Here is an 18,290-nt window from a genome sequence, read left to right on the forward strand (position 1 = left end):
GGTGGGTAACCAACTCTAGCATCACTACATGATACCTCCACCATGGTGAACTATTTTTCAGGCCAGTTGGCTCCACAATGCGGAATAAGCAGCGACACCCATGGACCAGGCTTTTAAGCGGTGAAGCAATTTTACTTCTGTGCTTTGGCCAGGTTACAGACAGTAGGGTGAGATTTGTGTTGGCCCACCAACACGGCCTATCTAAACCCACTCACGTCTATGACCCTGCGTAATCCTGACACACGCACAGTCTCAGCAGTCGTGGTCGTTATGCGTTTTACCATATCACACACATCACCAAAACCAACTCCACTGTCCACACGCACTATAGACACCCCACGAATATCCCCAATAGGCACACCGCATCTTAGTAATTGATTCACCCACTCACTCATTTACTCACCCACTCACTCACCCACCCACTCACTCAACCACCATATCACTCACTCATGCACAATCCCACTCGCCCACATATGCATGTCATAAAACGCGTCCTGGAAAGTGCCGACGTCAGGGGTTGCTGGTCAAAGTCCATCTCAACTAACCTCATGGCAACTCACCTAATCTCAAATAACCTCTAGTAGACTAATCTCAAGTCACCTCATTCTCACACCTCATCTCACCTCAATTCAACTCACTTCTCGACTCACCTCATTCTCACCTTCTCAACTCACCTCACCCTGAAAGACCTCACCTTAAATCACCTCACCCACCCACTCACTCACCCATTAATTCGCTCATGCTCCATTTCAAACATTCACTCACAATCTCACACACCGACTTACTCACTCTCAACTGGCTAAATAAATAAACTCCTTGTAGAGCTGCCCATTTACCGTTTCATAACAAAGCCACATTGTAACAAAGCGATGAATTACTACAATTACCACAATCCACGAACACCTGAAACCACCGTCTGCTACACGGTACACGTTAACAAGCCCATGCATTGACACTTCCATAGATTCACAGAGAGACCTATAGACTCACCACATTGAAACTCATCAGAGAGACCCCATAGACTCACCACGCAGAGACCCATAGACTCACACAGAGACCGTAGACTCACCACACAGAAACCCATAGACTCGTCAGAGAGACCCCATAGTCTCACCACGCAGAAAACCATAGACTCACCACACAATGAAGTAGGCATCAGCGCAGAACGGACACGGTTCAGCGGGAAGAGAACAACAAAAATGAATTTCGATTTAAAGCTTTCGTGACTGCAGGGATTCATCTTCTTGGTTCTTTCGGTAAAGTCACGTAGAAGGGAAATAATAAAAAACATAAAAATAAAACATTATAAAATACAATTCTCACGACGTTTCGGCCACAACGCAAGCAGCCGTCCTCAGGTGAAGAACAGGTCTGTCGGAAAGACAGCGTCTGAATTCAGCATTCAAAAACTAGTTTTTTATGTAATTTATTTATACGTTTTAGTCTAAATATTTGCTTTCAATGCTTTCACAATTTGTATCTCCCAAAAAAGCTGACTTGAAATGTATAAAATACCAAAGTTAAATGCGTCAATGTTTTATTGTTATAAATATATAGTAACTAGCGATAAGTACCCGGCATTGCCCGGGGTAAAAAAACAGACACACACATCGACCTACACACACAGACATTGACGCACACACACAAAGACATGGACTTACACACACGCACATATGGACTCACACATACAGACATCGACTTTAGATACACACACATGGAGTTACACACACAAATCGACATACACACATACAGCGACTAACACACACATATACGTAGACTCTCACAGACACATCGACCTAAGCACACATATGGACTTTGTTGTATATATAGGCCTTTTTCCAAAAAAATTATATGAAGAATAATTCTGCCAATATTATTTTTTTCATAATTGATCGGGGCGAGCATGGGACATGAAAGGGTGGGTGCACACCCCACACTTCACACCCAGCTGCTTTACCGCATTAAAAGCAACTCGAGGGAAAAGGCCGTAAAAGAACCATTAAATAATTCTAGATTTGAAGCTTTCGTGACTGCAATGATTCATATTCTTAGGTTTTTTCGGTAAAGTCACGTAGGTAAAACATTAAAATTAATGAAAGTAAAATAAAACAAAATAAAAATAAAAATCACGACGTTTCGGAGGCAACACAAGTCTCCGTCATCAGGTGGGACCGTCACAGCCGAATTAGCTGCATCAAGTGAAGCAATGATTCAAGATGTAATCCCTTATAAGCAAGTTGAAGGGAGGTGGAGAGGGGGGGGGGGGTTTGTCAGACTGTGGTAGCCAATGAATGGAAACGTATCGGGAGGGAGGAGGAGCGGTGATCAAAGACTGCACGTAGTGCTCAACACAATGAATGGACACGTCGGGAGGGAGGAGGAGCGGTGATCAAAGACTGCACGTAGTGTTCAACACAATGAATGGAGACGTGTCGGGACGGAGGGTGAGCGGTGATCAAAGACTGCACATAGTGCTCAACACAATGAATGGAGACGTGTCGGGACGGAAGGTGAGCGGTGATCAAAGACATCACGTAGTGCTCAACACAATGAATGGAGACGTGTCGGGACGGAGGGTGAGCGGTGATCAAAGAACAATGAAGAGATTACTGTTAAACACTGGGGATGTTAACACTCCGAGTGTTAACAGGATCAATGATCAATGATCATTCAATGATCATTCTCGACTGATTCGTACTTCATGGAACCAAGCTAATGATGGTTTCTTGAATAATTTCTCAGCTGGAACACAATGAAGTGCCATGGAACTCTCATCAATTGGTGAGTCCCGCTTGTTTCCATCATCGATATGGAGCAATAACATCTACAACCAAGTGCTGATTGAAGGCAACAATTTGTACTAAATAATTAGAATGCTGGTCGCTATGCCCAACATCAACATACCAGAGTTCAGCTTCCTGGACGTAAAAAACTTCGATGTCATCCAGATCGACTTCATCATGTTCTACGACTCGTTCTCAATAGTGCATGATAATGCTCCATTAACTTTCATAAATCTGGATGACAAACGGAACATTCCTGAAATTGGCTTCAAGTTGCTGAACGGTTTGAAACAGCTGTTCAATCATCATGGTGCTGGAATTTTGATAGCAAACTGCAAATGCTATGCGGTGATCCAGAATAGTGACAAATATCATTTCTGTGATTCACATTCTTGTGGAGCAAAGGGAACAACATCAGCGAACAGATCAGAATAAATCAAATTAATCTACTGAATAAAAGTGAGTGGTTTACTTTCGATATTAGTTTAAATTTCTTTATGCAAGCCACCCACTTGATTCAAATTTAATCAATTCTGGGGTCAAAATAATTTATTTTCTACGTTTGAATGCAAATAAAAGTGTGTGCATTGAAAAACGAGTTTTTTTCCCTAATTTCATTATTGTTGTTCTCTGTCCCCCTGAACCGTGCCCGTTATGTTGGAATATGTGCTGATGCCTACTTCATTGTGTGGTGAGTCTATGGGTCTCTGCATGGTGAGTCTATGGGGTCTCTCTGATGAGTCTATGGATTTCAGTGTTGTGAGTCTACGGGTCTCTATGTGAGTCTATGGGTTTCTGCACGGTGATTATATGGGGTCACTCCGATGAGTCGATGGGTGTCTATGTGAGTCTGGGTCTCTGTATGGTGAGTCTATGGGTGTCTATGTGAGTCTATGGGTCTTTCTGTGAAACTATGAAAGTGTCAATGCATGGGCTCGTTAACGTGCACCGTGTAGCAGATGGTGTTTTCAGGAGTTGGTGGGTTGTGGTCATTGTAGTAATTCATCGCTTTGTTACAATGTCGCTTTGTTATGAAACGGTTTATGTTCAGCTCCACGAGGAGTTTATTTCTTTAGCCAGTTGAGAGTGAGATGGTGAGTGAATGTTTGAAATGGAGCACGAGCGAATTATTAGGTGAGTGAGTGGGTGGGTGAGGTGATTTGAAGGTGAGGTATGTGAGGGTGCGGTGAGTTGAGATGGTGGGGATGAGGTGAATTGAGATGAAGTGAGTTGAATTGAGGTGAGATGAGGTGTGTGAGAATGAGGTGACATGAGATGAGTTTACAATAGGTTATTGGAGATTAGGTGAGTTGACATGAGGTTAGATGAGATGGACTTTGACCAGCAACCCCTGGCGTTGAGACGTCGGCACTTACCAGGGTGCGTCTTGTGACATGCATATGTGAGCGAGTGGGATTGTGCATGAGAGAGTGATATGGTGGTTGAGTGAGTGCGTGGGTGAGTGAATGAGTGAGTGGGTGAATAAGTTACTAAGATCCTGAGTGAGAGAATGAGTGAGCAAATGACTCAGATGGTGGGTGTCTGCATGATTTACTTAATGCGTGAATGAGTAAGTGGGTGCATTAGTTCCTGAGATTGTAGGTGGTTGAGTGAGATAGTGGTGAGTGATAAGTGAGTTGGTGGGTGAGTGAATGAGTGAATGAAGCGGTAATTGAGTGACAGAGATGGCGAGAGGGTGAAACAGTGAGATGGTAGGAAAAGTGAGTGAGATGAAGAGTGAGTGAATGACGAAGTGAATGGATGAGTGGGTGAGATGGTGAGTAAATGAGTTGAGGACAGGGTGCGATGGTGTAGTTTGAGTCCCTGTCTCTCTGTGCCTCTTTCTCCCTGTACTCAATCCCGTTATCGATCTTTATTCCTCTTTGGACCCTCTACTGGATAAAGATTTCCTGTACATTGAACAGCACTGCCCATAGACTCAACACTGCCCATAGACTCAATGGTGCCCAAAGACTCAACACTGCCCAAAGACTCAACACTGTTCATAGACTCTACACCAGGGGTCCTCAAACTACGGCCCGCGGAGCACATGCGGCCCGCCGAGGACATTTATCCGGCCCATGGTCACTAATTGGGCTGTGCTTGTGAGCACTAATTGGGCTGCGCTGGTGAGCACTAATTGGGCTGCGCTGGTGAGCACTCATTGGGCTGCGGTGGTGGGCACTGATTGGGCTGCGGTGGCGAGCACTGATTTGGCTGCGCTGGTGAGCACTGATTGAGCTGCGGCGGTGGGCACTGATTGAGCTGCGGCGGTGGGCACTCATTGGGCTGCGCTGGTGAATGGTTCAATGGGCCAATTGACTGGACTTGCCCCCCAGGCCTAAGGCTGCCAGCCCTCCCTTGGCTGCGCTTGACTGGCTCTCCCTCCCTCAGCTCCCTCACTTTCCCCTCGGCTCCACTCCCAGTGATATTCCTGTGTGCTGGGGATATAGATCCCCAGCACACGCACCGCTGAGTAAAAGATAGAGGGGTAATAACAGAGTGATCTCTGATCTTTGGAGGGGCTGCCTGCTGTTTTCCCGTGCTGGTCAGTGACAGACAGCCGAGGAGTAGGAAACCCAATTTAAATGACAGTAAGTGCATTTATAATCTGATTGCTATTCAGTTGTATGAGATTATATGTTGTATGTTGTGTAAGCCCCGGTTCATACTGTTGCGATCACTGAGCAGTGCGAGTTCAGCCATATGCTTGTATGGCTGAACTTGCATTCGATTCGGAAGAAAAAAGGCACATGTGCCTTCTTTTTTCCTGCAGTGGAATCGGATTGCATGGGTCTTCTCCCCCATGCGATCAGATTCCTATGCGAGTTCGCAGATCGCACTGCGATCTGTGAACAAAACTGCAGGTGTAATTAACCTTTTAATGGCACCCGCACCAGTGTGAGCCTGGGGTAAAAGCGGAGTTCCCCCAATCAGACTGCATTGATGGGCAGTGCAGTCTGTATGTCTCTGTGTGGGCAAAGTTATTGCTGGTATATTGTTTTTGTAGCCCTGTGTATATATATATTGGTATTTTACTAATAGCAATTTTGACTCCCTAGGAAACAATGATGTCAAGAAAGAGAAACATTGACTCGGAGTGTAGGATATTCAAAGAACAGTGGACTTGTGATTACTTTTTCATGCAGTACAAGGAAAGAGCTGTGTGTCTGATATGCCAGAATATAGTGTCTGTGTTCAAAGAATACAATTTACGTCGACATTATGAAACTCAACATAAAGATAAATATGATTGTTTGGTCGGAGAAGTTAGAAAAGATAAAATATTAAAACTGAAAAATACATTAACAACTCAGCAAAATACTTTTGTGAAGCAGAAGCAGCTAAATATTTAATCACTGCGAGCAAGTTTTCAATTTGCCAAGCTAATAGCGTGCACTGGCAGACCATTCGTGGAGGGAGAATTTGTTAAAGAATGCCTTCTTTCTGTTGCCAAAGAGATGTGTCCAGAGAAGGCCGATTTATTTAGTACAGTGAGTCTTTCAGGACCTACAATTACGCGGAGGATTTTTCCTTGGCACTCGACGAAAGCAATGATGTTCGTGATTCTGCACAACTTCTAATTTGTATTCGTGGGACGAATGACTATTTCGAAGTCACAGAAGAGCTTGCTGCACTGCAAAGCATCAAAGGAACAACTACAGGAGAGGCTATCTATGAAAAGGTTTGCCAAACTGTGAATGGTTTGGAGCTGAACTGGGCTAAACTAGCCAGTGTGACAACTGATGGTGCTCCTCGCATGGCGGGGTCTAAGAAAGGAGTAATTGCTCGCATTAACCAAGAGATGGACAAACATAACCATTCTCATCCAATAGCCATACACTGCCTCATCCACCAACAAGCGCTGTGTAGTAAATCACTGAAGTGAAAATTGTGGTATCTTGTGTTAACTTCATTAGAGCTCATGCACTAAACCACAGACAATTTCAGGAATTTGACTATGAAGATGTTTTGTACCACACAGAAGTCCGTTGGCTGAGTCGAGGGAGAGTTTTGAAACGTTTCTATGACTTACTTCCACAGATTACAGCTTTTCTGCTTTCAAAAAACAAAGAAGTACCAGAGCTCAATGATGCAGAATGGAAATTGCACCTTGCCTTTCTGACAGATGTAACAGAGCTACTCAACAGTTTCAATGTGCAACTTCAAGGAAAGGGGAAGCTCATCTGTGATATGCAATCACATGTCAAAGCATTTGAAGTAAAATTAGGCCTCCTCATCAAACAAGTGAAGGAGGAAAACTTCTGCCATCTCCCCACAACTCAAAATCTGTTAGCGGAAAAACCATTGGTTGCATTCCCAAACAAACATGTGTGAATTCACTGGAAAAATTGCAAAAGGAGTTCCAATTTAGATTTCAAGAGCTTCATCTCCATGAACAGGACATACAGCTTTTCCGTAACCCATTTTCTATTGACATTGAAAATGTGGATACAATTTACCAAATGGAACTGGCTGAACTGCAGAATTGTGACTCTCTGAAAGACGCATTCAAGTCAAGCAGCCTTCATAATTTCTATGCATCTCTCCCCTCTGAGACATATCCTCATCTCAGGAACCATGCACTCAAAATGGCAACCATCTTTGGCAGCACTTATGTCTGTGAACAGACTTTTTCCAGAATGAAACATTTGAAATCTCCAACCAGATCTAGACTAACGGATGCACACTTGCATCACTTGATACGACTAGCAGTGACAAATATGGAACCGGACATTGACCATCTCATTAGCCAAAAGCAGGCCCATAGTTCCCATTGAAATACTGGCAAGTTTGTTGATTTAACTTTACTTGTTCTTCATTTTAAATATTGTATTTGTTTCCGTTTTGTTTCTTCACTTCAAAAAAAGATATATGCAGTGTGCATAGGAATTTGTTCATAGTTTTTTTTAACTATAGTCCGGCCCTCCAACGGTCTGAGGGACAGTGAACTGGCCCCCTGTTTAAAAAGTTTGAGGACCCCTGCTCTACACTGACCCTGCCCAAAGACTCAACACTGCCCAAAGATTCAACACTGTTCATAGACTCTACACTGACCCTGTACATGAAGCAGCCTCACTTCTTACCCTCTTTCTTTCTCTATAGTAAAGCCTGACCTCTTCTCCATTACCCTATCTCGTTGTCATGGATACAATATAACGTGGTTCACAGTGGTGTTCAATGATGGTACAGTAGATGATGGTACAGTAGACTGGTTTCTGGTCCGTTTGAAACTGAAATTATCTGGACCCATTGGCACCTTCCAGTTTACAAGGGGGTTGACTGTTAGCAGCAGCACCAGCGGGAGAAGCAGCAGCAACAGTGGAGGAGGCAACGGCACCAGCAGGGGCAGCAGCAGCACCAGCAGCAGTGAGCTGAGCGAGCAGGGCAGCTCCCCCTGGGGTGGAAGCAACGACCCCAATGCCTGTTGTGAGGATCAGAAGGGAGAAAGCAGGACTCAAGATCCAGCCCACTGTAGGCCTCTTGGACTGATGTCTAAAACCTCGGTGCTGGTTTCCCAGTCCCGTGCATTGAATATGTGATACGGTTATTCAGGGACGTTTGTGGACTATCTCCAGTGCATGTGGACCGTAGAGTTGGTTTTGGTGCTGTGTGTGAAATAGTGAAACGCATAACGACCACCAATACAGAGACTATGCGTGTTTATCGGGATTACACAGAGTCATAGGCGTTAGTGGGTTTAGATAGACCCGTGTGTCTGTGATGAATTGTGTGTTCTGGGGGTGTGCGGCCGCTTTGGTGGGACTACATACATTTCACCCTACTGTCTGTAACCTTGCCTAAGCACAGAAGTTAAATTGCTTCATCGCTTAAATGCCTGGTCCATAGATGCCGTTGCTTATTCCACATTGTGGAGCCGACCGGCCTGCAAAATAGTTCACCATGGTGAAAGTAATCATGTAGTGACGCTCGAGTTGGTTACCCACCGTTACACTCTTCCTCTTCCCTCCCCCTACTCTTTCGTAATCTCTAAGTATCCCCTATCGTAGTCACCCATTCCTCAGCCTTTAACACGTCCCTGCCATCCATGTTGTATTATGTAATGCTTATTTTAAACTATGTTAAGCACATTGAGAAAATGTGTGCTATAAATATAAAATAAGTTGAGATGAGCAAAGCTGTTGACAGACGCAGCGAGGCTCGCCGAGGCAGCGCTCGAGCCACCACTCGACTAGTGGATGGCGACGCCACTGCCCTAGAGGTCGCCATCTTTTAAATTGTATCTGTCACTTGCAGCGAAGGGAAATCTGAGTAAATTGTCCTTCAACAAGTAAAGCTTCAATGAGTCACTTTTCAAATATTGTTTTGGGACGTTCAGCCAATTCCTCTTCAAATTAGTGTTTTTGAATGTGCGAGAAATCCAACCACAACAACTGCAGCAGCTCTTTTCGTTTCAGACCGTTGAGGACATCTGCAGTGACACCATTGGAACCTCATTTATCAGTGAAAAATATGATAATTGTCTTTTTTACCCTTCTATCTGGCAACAAAACTGACACCTTTTTTACAAGGAGTCATGTTTACATAGACCACAATACCTGCAGTCATCAGAGTATGAGAGTTCGGGGTAAGCATTTACACCATTGGAACCAATGGTGCATTGTCTTTGAGTTGTGCGCCTTTTGGCGTCATCTGGTCCAACCCATGTGAGACTAGGCTCTAAGGAAAGCTGTCTCGGGTGTGGACCAATCAACTTCAAGGACAGTGCACATTATCAGAGTTATGTTTTTTGTTTGAATTATGACTGCAGGTATTGTGGTCTATGTAAACATGACTCCTTGTAAAAAAGGTGTCAGTTTTGTTGCCAGATATGTAATAAAGGACTCTTTTACTGGGTCTGTCTCCGTTGTCCTTTATTGTGGTTCGTACAACTTTGCCCGCACGGCGTCTCGCTCAGAGTCTCCTCCACCTCCCGCTCGACAACCCCTCTGCTGCCGTCGCTCCCGCAGTCTTGCTGCTGGCTCCCGATGCAGCTCCGCTGCTGGCTTTCCACTCAGCCTCTCCGCCCCCGACCTGCAGCCCCACGGCTGCTCTCTCTGCAGCCCCCCTGCTGCTCTCCGTCTCCCCCGTGCCCAGACACTGCTGGCCAATGGTGCCGAGTCCCGACCTGTGGCGATCGCGCCACTTTCCACCTCCTGCCCTGCGTGGCCTCCTCCTGTCTTTATTCTTACACTCTCCCCCCGGCACTTCCGGTTCCTGCCCTTAAGAGCTCTCCCTTCTCCCCAAGTGACCCAACTCCTCCCCCCTGTTACGTCATATCCGCGAGGCCGTTTACGCTCGCATTACACCACCCTCCCCCGTGGAGATAATTCCAGCCATCCTCGGCTGAAACACACCAAGTAATGCGAGCGACCACCAACCATCAGCCATGAACGGACAACGGAGAATGCAACGAATATAACAATAACAACAAGAACGAGAACAACATTAATCAACGAAAAGAAAGGGACTTCGACCGCGTGCGGGTCGCCGGCCCGTCCCGGATGAGCGGCGGCCCCCCTGCAGACCGAGAACGCGACGGGGTTTTAGGAGCGACAGGATCAAAACCGCCTGTCGCTATTGGAGGCCCGCCAACGCCAAGGTCCCGTTTCCCCGAAGGACCAGAGTCCGGGGCGTCCCGCAACCGTGTCTGTGGTGGGGTTGGAGGGGCGGCGGGGCCAGGTGTCCCCGCAGCCATGGTAGGCCCACCCAGAGCAGAGTCCCCTGCCTCCTGCAGTGTCACGGCCGGTTTGTCTGTAAAAGGCACGACAGGCGCTCTTGCAGGGTCAACAGGCACAGGCAAGGGTGCGTCGGCAGCAACAGACACCGGCAAGGCAACATCAGGAGATGACGCATCCGTTCGAGGGGCCACGTATGGTTTTAAGCGAGACGTATGGACGTACCAGCGCCGAGATCCGAACCGAATGCGCGCGGACTGCGGGTTGGGAACCTCGATGAGCCTAACAGGCCCCTGCCATGGTTTATGTAATTTAAGGGAGGTCACTGCCCGCACCTGCGGGCAATGCAGCCAAGCCATGTCCCCCACCTTCTAGGGGTACTTCCCCTTCGAGCGTCGAGCGCACCGTTCGTTCCGGGCCTGGGTTTTGGCCGTAGCCATGCGGGCCCCCTCCCGCGCCTCAGCGACGCGGCGAACGGCGTCCTGAATGTAATCAGGGAGAGGCTTAATAGGTCCTCTCACTCCTGTTCCCAACTGCACATCCATTGGCGGCACGTTTTCGCGACCGTACATGAAAAAAAACGGAGTATATCCTGTGGACGCGTGAGGCGTCATCTGGTATGCCGAGAGTACCCCAGGGATGTGCAAATCCCAGTCCGCTTGCTTTTCATTAACCGTGTGACACAGAGTCCGATTTAGCCGTTCAACCATGCCATCCGTCTGTGGGTGGTAGGGAGATGTCCGGATCTTTTTAGTTCCCAGAGCCGCGCACACCTCCCCCAACAATTTCAAACAAAAATTCCGGCCCTGATCCGTGAGCAGCCTCTCCGGCGCCCCCTTGTCCATGACATATCCGAATAGAAAGGCGTCCGTAATGGACGCCGCCGACTGGTCGGGCAAGGGCCAGGCCATCGGCCAGCGGGAGAGATACTCCACCCCAACTAGCAAGTATTTATTACCCTTAGCGGATGGCAGGAAGGGTCCCAAAATATCCAACGCCACCAACTCGTTAACTCGAGACACTTGAATAGACTCTATCGGCGGCACATATGGGTGTTTAGGCGGCTTCCGCCGGGCACATTCGGGACACGCATGAACGTGCCCGACGACATCCGTCGTCATGCCGTGCCAGAAGTAGTCTCGCTGCAACGTCAATAAGGTCTTCTGCACCCCCAGGTGTAACAGCGTGTCGCAATGCAGAGTCCTAACCAATTCGTACCGTAACGACGCCGGTACAACAAGACGCCAGCGATCCTGTAACCCCTCCCTCCACATCAGCAGTCCGTCGTGGAGAGCGGTCCCCGGCGTCCCCCCGGAAACCAGTCCCCCCCCTCCCTTTGCAGCCCGACTCCGCAGGGTCCCCAACGAGTCGTCAAGCATTTGTTCACGAATCCATACAGCCCGTGGAAGGTTCAAAATCCCATCGGCCGGTCCCGGGGCACACTGGAGCCTCAGGCACCTCGACCGCCAACGCAATAGGCCAAGGGGGCTGCTGGATCGGCGTACACCTATGCGTCCCTGACGCGCAAGCGCAAGGGGATCGCTGCGGTAACCTAGAGAGCGCGTCCGCATTCGCGTGACGCGCCCCCTTCCGATGTTGAATTTGGAAGGAAAACTCCTGCAGAGTGTCCAACCATCATGCCAGCTGGCCAGATGGTTGGTCTACCTTCAGAGCATATTGTAAAGCCGCATGATCCGTGCGCACAATAAACGAACGGCCGTAGAGATACGGCCGAAATTGGCGGAGGAAATAGACAATAGCCAAAAGTTCCCGGCGAGTGATGCAGTAGCGGGTTTCGGTGGGGGACAAAACACGGCTACCGTATGCCACCACGTGTTCTACACCGCCTTTGAACTGTGACAGCACGGCCCCAATGCCCGTGTCACTCGCGTCCGTGTCCAGAATGAAAGGGTGATCAAAATCGGGATAGTCCAACGTCGGCGCCGTTGCCAACCGATCGCGCAGGCCCTTAAACGCCGCCTCCTCTGGCGGTCCCCAACTGAATTTCCATCCTTTACCCGTAAGGAGGTGCAGAGGCCTCACGATCGTTGCAAAATTGGGAACGAATCTACGGTAACATGAGGCAAACCCCAAAAAGCGACGCACATCCCCCACTGTGGCCGGGGTTGGCCAGTCACGGACGCACGCTGTCTTTTCCGGATCCGTGGCAACCCCGTCGGTACTGACTATATGTCCCAAATAGCGCACGGACCGTTGCAGTAGGTGACATTTCTTAGGTTTAAATTTCAGATTGGCGGAGCGCATCCTGGCGAACACCGCCTCAAGTCTCAGTAAATGTTCGTCAAATGTGCGGCTGAAGACGATAATATCGTCTAAATATATCAGACATGTCTCCCACTGCAACCCCATTAATACCAGTTCCATCAACCTCTGAAATGTGGCGGGGGCAGCATTGAACCCGATCGAAAGACAATTAAATTGAAATAGACCCTGCGGCGTACGGAAAGTAGTCTTTTCCCGCGAGGACTCATCGAGGGGAATTTGCCAGAATCCCGAATAGAGATCCAGCGTCGAAAAGAACTTTGCCCCCGACAAGGCATCGAGGGAATCATCCATACGCAGCAGGGGGTACGCATCCGCCACGGACACTTTGTTTAATTTGCGAAAATCGACACAAAATCGCAATTTCCCGTCTTTCTTTTTGACCAAGACTACAGGCGCGCCCCATGGCCTGTTAGACGGAGATATTATGTCCGTAGCCAGCATGTCATCCACTGCTCCACGAACATGGTCTCGCTCCGCCGGGCTCATCCGATGCGAGTTCAACCGAATCGGAGCAGCGTCCCCCATGTCAATATGATGGGAAAGCAGGGAGGTGCGTCCCAAGTCCAAATCGTCGGAGCTAAACACATCGGAATAACTCAACAATAGCGCGCGAAGCGCGGATCGCTGTTCCCCGGTCAGGGAAGAATTTTCGCCGCACAATTCAGCGATCCAGCGATCATCTGGGGCCACAGGGCCAGAAACTCCGGCAACCATATCCCGGCGGGCCAGATGGTCCTGGGCCGTGAACACAGTAGTGGCATGGGCCACGACCGTTCCGGCCGGCACGCAAACATTCTCCGTACTCCCATTAAGCACCTGCAAAAATGGCCGCCCGTTATGGTTGCGGATGGCGATAACAAAACCCCAGGCGCTCCTTCCCGACCAGGCACCGGTTTCCGATATCGCAAGGGGATAAGCATTTGTGAGCCAGGTGGAATGTCCACAGATACATCGGATAGCGCCTGCACCTGGCAGACAAGAGCGGGTCGCCCCCAGGGCGACAGCAAAAATGTAATTTTTTGACCCCCCGGTAATTCAATGCAATTTTGATTAACTCTTATTAGAATGGGCATTTTGGCCAGAAAATCAGTTCCCAACAAACACGGAACAGCAAGGGACCTCGAGATCAACACAATTCCCGAGTCCGAGACCCCCCCGATGGATATATTGGCGTCCACCTGGTCCACAATGCCCATACTTCCCCTGTTCGCTGCAATGCAGGAATCGTAAACCGGGCGCACTGCATCCGGTGGGATGCCCAACAGATGTAAAATTACATCAGATATAATCGTCGCGGACGCACCGGAATCCACTAAAATGCGCACGTCAACCCCCTGTATAGAACCCGGCACAGTGGACGAACCAGTAGCGGCCGCGACAACCCACCGTGCCAATTTACGCCACTGCGTTACCGAGCGACATGGGCCAGTCGGTGGCCTCCCGTTGTTAACGACACCCGGATCGCGCGGCAACGGTGATGAATGAGGTGCCAAGCCTTGCCGAGTGTCTGGTGCGCACCGACTTGCCTGTCCAGGAGGGTCCTTCCGCGGCACGTCTGTGATCGAGGCCTCCTGCTGGGGCGGCCCCGGGATACGGGCCCAGCAGTCCCTGGCGTAATGGCCTTTGCGACCGCAGCGGAAGCACTCGACGTCATTGCGACGCACCGCACTCCCCCCATCTCGACGCTCCCGCGTCGGCGGCGCAGATCGCGGCCCCGGTCCACCGCGGGCCGGCCACTGCGCAGAGGCGGCCGTCAATTACTGCGGGCCCCCCCGTCAGGAACGTACACTGCCTTCTTGGGATCCCAACCCATGGCATCCCCTTCCACGATGGGCCCCCCCGTCCACGCTGTCACCTGCTTCCAACGGCGCAGATTAAACTGGGCATCCAAACACTTCGCAGCCGCCCGAGACGTCAGCTTCTCGTGGCCGCACACCGGCATAGGGATCCCCAAATCTCTCGACAGCTCAAGCATCTTGCCCAAAATCAGGGGTTCCAGTAGGTCAGGCTCCGTCTCAGGGTATGCGGCCATGGCCAATTCCAAGACAGCACCCCTGTATGCCACTGGCGACTCTTCGGGTGCCCGCTGGCGCTGAACGAATCGTCGGTGAGCGTCATCCGGTGGCTCGTACGCTTCCGCCATCTCGTCAAAAACCCCTCTCAGTGTCTTCTTTTTCTCGGCTTTGATGGAACGGAAAAATCTGACAGACTCATCGTCGAGAAGAGTTGGCAGAACTTCCAGGGCCTCTGCGTCAGTCCATCTGGCGGAGCGCACCGCCGCTAAAAATCTGCAGGCGAATGCACTCCAATCGCCTCCAATTGAAAATTCTTTAACTGTTGTCAAGTGATGACTGCGGGTCCTCGCTCCGCCATCCTCCGCAGACGGCGCGTCGCGTGGCATATTCAAGATGGCGTCGCACCGCAACGTGTCAAAGATGGCGACTTCCCGCCGCGGAGGGTGCAAGATGGCGGCTTCCCGCGGTTCTTCCCCTGCCACGCCCAAGATGGCGTCCTCGCGCCTCGTGGCAGAGGGCGCTGGCGGCCCAGGCAAGGCCGCGGTCTGCCGATCACCCCTGGGCCTCCCCGACGCCGTCGCCGGCGTGACGAGGTCGCACAGTTGCGCCAAGACGGTCTTCAAAGTCTCCAGCTGGGCCGCCATCTGTCTCCATCGCTGGTCAGCGTCCTCCGGTGCGGGCGGATCCACCGACGCGGCGACATCTTGCACTCCCGGCCCACCACTCGTTCCCACTAGGATTTCCTCCACCATTGTTGGCAGCTCCACTGCCTGAGGAAGGTCGTCGTCGTCGGAAGATGTACCAGACGATGGTGCGGGGATATTCTTTCTTCTGAGCTGTTTTGACATGCCGTTTCACTTCTGACACCAGTGTAATAAAGGACTCTTTCACTGGGTCTGTCTCCGTTGTCCTTTATTGTGGTTCGTACAACTTTGCCCGCACGGCGTCTCGCTCAGAGTCTCCTCCACCTCCCGCTCGGCAGCCCCTCTGCTGCCGTCGCTCCCGCAGTCTTGCTGCTGGCTCCCGATGCAGCTCCGCTGCTGGCTTTCCACTCAGCCTCTCTGCCCCCGACCTGCAGCCCCATGGCTGCTCTCTCTGCAGCCCCCCTGCTGCTCTCCGTCTCCCCCGTGCCCGGACACCGCTGGCCAACGGTGCCGAGTCCCGACCTGTGGCGATCGCGCCACTTTCTACCTCCTGCCCTGTGTGGCCTCCTCCTGTCTTTATTCTTACACTCTCCCCCCGGCCCTTCCGGTTCCTGCCCTTAAGAGCTCTCCCTTCTCCCCACGTGACCCAACTCCTCCCCCCTGTTACGTCATATCCGCGAGGCCATTTACGCTCGCATTACAGATAGAAGGGTAAAAATACAATTATCATATTTTTGACTGGCAAATGAGGTTCCAATGGTGTAAATGCTTACCCCGAGCTCTCATACTCTGATGGTGCATTGTCTTTGAGTTATGCGCCTTTTGGCGTCATCTGGTCCAACCCATGTGAGACTAGGCTCTAAGGAAAGCTGTCTCTGGTGTGGACCAATCAACTTCAAGAACAGTGCACATTATCAAAGTTATGTTTTTTGTTTGCATTATGACTACAGGTATTGTGGTCTATGTAAACATGACTCCTTGTAATAAAGGTGTCAGTTTTGTTGCCAGATAGAAGGGTAAAAAAACTATTATGACATCTGCAGTGCCCATGGAGGCCACCTGCTTTGAGTGGCGAGTCCCTGGCTGTACACCTTGCCAGGCTCATTTTTCGTGGCCAATGTTTTGGACAAACTTCGTGAACCCTATAGACCTGTTTGTGACCGGACTTTTCAATTGAAAGACTTTTTCAACTGAAACTCCGACGTTCTTTCAGGACTGTCTGCACGAGACGCGCCGGGATTTATTGGTGTTCAACTGTTGTGAGATTTGAGGCTTTTGCGTCACAATTATTTGGAGCTTGATAGGTGAGTTAAACTTTATTAAGGGACAACCTACGTTATCTCAGCATGACGGTGGGGCTCGGGAGTTTGTGTAATTGGAGGGTAGCTGTTGCTTGTGAGAGCATGTGTGGACAAGAAGAGGGAATTTGCATAGGTCCAAGATGGACCAACCTTCACAGAAGTGTGTTGACGTGAGCTGAATTGACAAGAGGATAGTTGAGATGAGGTGATTTGAGATGAGGTGAGCTGACCCTTTATCTAGTTACCTCTGGCGCCGAGACATCTCTGCCCGGTCATCAAGTCAACACATTCCAGGGTGTGCCTCATGTTATGCAAATCAAACTGAAAGACTTTGTACTTTAACCTGCCTCACATTTAGGTGGCTTGTTCCTGGTTTAGTGTCTCAGATGTCGCCAGCCGGAGCTACAAACAGAGACTGCATGAGCTATAGCTCGATACTGCCGTAGCTAAAGCCAGACTACCGGAGCTACAGGCAGAGATTGCCTGAGCTACAGCAAGAAGCTGCCATAGCTACAGCCAGAGACCGCCTAAACAACAGTCAGAGACTGCCTGAGCTACTGCCACAGACTGCCTGAGCTACAGCCAGATACTGCCTGAGCTACAGCCAGCGCCGTCTCTGAGCAAAGCCACAGGGCCATAGAGAGTGCGGGTCCCAGTGATAGCGAGGCTTCAGGGGAGTTGACCTGCCCCATCTGCCTGGACGCCTTCCGCTTCCCCTGCACGCTGAGCTGCGGCCACCCGTTCTGCCTCAGGTGCGTGTAGGGCGCTTGAGGCCCACAGTGCCGAGTGACCTTCCCTCAGAGGCCCCAGCTGAGCAAGAACTTCACGCTCACCAACCTGGTGGAGCAGCGCAGTGCCGCAAATAATATGGCCACCGCGGTCTTGTGACTTCTGCAACAATGACACGACCACTGCCTCCAAGACCTGCCTCAAGTGTGATACCTCCTACTGTGTGACTCATGTAAAGCCTCATCAGGAGAACCCGAAGTTCAGGGACCACGTTCTGGTGGATCCAGGCACGAATCCTGAGGAGCGCAAATGCAAGCCACACAATAAGAAGATCAAGTATTACTGCCGACAGGACGAGAGCTTGGTCTGCACAACCTGCATCATCACAGGAGAACACAAGGGTCACGATATGGCTACGCTGGAGGATGAGCACAAGACACAGGAGGTGAGACGGTCTGCGTGTGTGAGAGGGATCCTCTCCTGTGTGAAGTCATAAAATCCCAGTACGATCTGAACAATAATATCCAACTAAATATTATATCATTCCTTTCTCAGCTGCCAATTGTTTCTTAAAAATTGAACGTTGGTTTAATATAAAGTATGCTGAGGTTATCATAGTTTAGAAATAATACAACCACATGTTATGATCAATCCTGTTATATGACAAATATATAAATGTGTTCTTCGTATATTTTTATAAAACTGAAGGACTTTAATGCGTACAATGTGTTCTCAAAATGACGTGAGTGCATAGACCGTGGTTCGAATACAAAAGCAGTCTAAGGTAGAGAGGAGCATTCACTAAAATGTAAACGAAATGTAAAACGACTGGGACTGCGTGAGCTGCAGTGCT

General features: G+C 49.7%; 1 pseudogene; it reads left to right on the forward strand.

Annotated features, from left to right (window-relative positions):
- The first annotated feature begins 2,885 nt into the window (after positions 1 to 2,885).
- Positions 2,886 to 18,290, forward strand: part of LOC144952664 (E3 ubiquitin-protein ligase TRIM62-like) — a 262,485-nt pseudogene continuing 247,080 nt past the window's right edge.

The sequence above is a fragment of the Lampetra fluviatilis genome, chromosome 69, assembly GCF_964198595.1.
Source record: "Lampetra fluviatilis chromosome 69, kcLamFluv1.1, whole genome shotgun sequence".
Classification (NCBI taxonomy): domain Eukaryota; kingdom Metazoa; phylum Chordata; class Hyperoartia; order Petromyzontiformes; family Petromyzontidae; genus Lampetra; species Lampetra fluviatilis.